This window comes from Meleagris gallopavo, chromosome 3, assembly GCF_000146605.3.
Source record: "Meleagris gallopavo isolate NT-WF06-2002-E0010 breed Aviagen turkey brand Nicholas breeding stock chromosome 3, Turkey_5.1, whole genome shotgun sequence".
Taxonomy (NCBI): domain Eukaryota; kingdom Metazoa; phylum Chordata; class Aves; order Galliformes; family Phasianidae; genus Meleagris; species Meleagris gallopavo.
In genome coordinates this window covers 20,009,627-20,011,078 of record NC_015013.2, presented here as the reverse complement: position 1 = coordinate 20,011,078, position 1,452 = coordinate 20,009,627, and positions in this window count along the sequence as shown.

Here is a 1,452-nt window from a genome sequence, read left to right as displayed (position 1 = left end):
GTTTTGCATGGTCGATCCATACATATACATACTGACAGATTCAAGTTTTGGCATTCATCTGTTAAGCTTAGAGCCTGCCTTTGAAAATAGAAAACACTGAAAGTCTGCCTGGCTCTCAGAAAAAAAACAAAAATGCATTTTTAATTTTGAAGATGTTAGAATAGCATTTATTTATATGCCTTATTTAATAGATTATCACTAAGATCTATGAACGAAATGAGTGATTGAAACCTAATTTTAGCAGATAGTACCCAGTTTTATGTTCATTTACAGTCTGGAAAGCTGTTAAGGATACAAACCCAACAGAATGTTAGGGAGAATGTTCCATTCTTAAAAAAAAAAAGTCTTGAAGATTAAGGTAAAAGATAATTATAGAAAAAAAACCTGTTTGATTAAGGCTTTCATTTTAGAAAAATTAGGAGTAAACAGCAGTGCAAATAAAACTAAGGAAACTTTTAACTATCTGTGAACTACTCAGCAACTATGGGAGCACTTCTACTTGATATTCTAAGTGCCAGTGTCAGAATAGATGTATGTGTCCCCCTCTACTCATTCTTGTCTTTTCTGTGTCATGGCTTTAAGCTGCTCTATGCAGTTGCATAGGAAAATGCTATCAGTGTACACACAGCTGTGTGCAGCAAAGGCGTTTCACAAATCCCAAAATTAAATAACACATGAAGACAAATCACATTATCTTCCAGCCAGGAAGTTCCACGAACGGGTTTATTTAGTATGATTAGGAAAGCACAGAAAAAACTCTAGTTTAAAAACAAATTTCTTTGTAAACATTACTGTTTTCTGTGCTGAAGATAGTGGTGAAGAAAGGCTGATACATACTTCTCATTTTATTTGTACTTTTAATGCATTTTGCATCTTGTATCTATATACATGTAGATGTAATTAAAGAAGTGAAACAGAAAAAAAGGGACAAAAATATAATAAGTTCTAATGAGAAGCACAGCTAGGGCATAAAAAGGACTACCTTGTAAGTTTAGTCTTCACAAAAAGGCAGGGCTGAAAACTCCAGAAATTTCTGGAAACGATAATATTGTTTGTTATATAGGCATTCATGATCTACATGAACTACAACAACAGAAGAGTCAAGTTTGGGAAAGAGACTATAAACCCCAAGACCTATGATTAGTTATAGGCAGCAGAACTGTGTTCTGCATTGAGAGGAAGCATGTGCATGTGCTATCTTAAGCTTGTCTTCCGTACGCTGTCTCAAGTGTCTGTCAGGAAGCCTGGTAATGCTTGACAATGGGCTGAGCTGTTATATGTGAAATGCAGGCTATTAGACCATTCACTGCTGTACAGTGACACTTTTCACTAGTATTTCTGCAATGCATTTTAAATAGCTTTAGTAAATAGCTGGTGCTACAGAGTACACTGGTTAAAGGAAGCTCCGGGTCAAACAGAGACATTCATCAGTTGTAGAGTTGAGAACACATA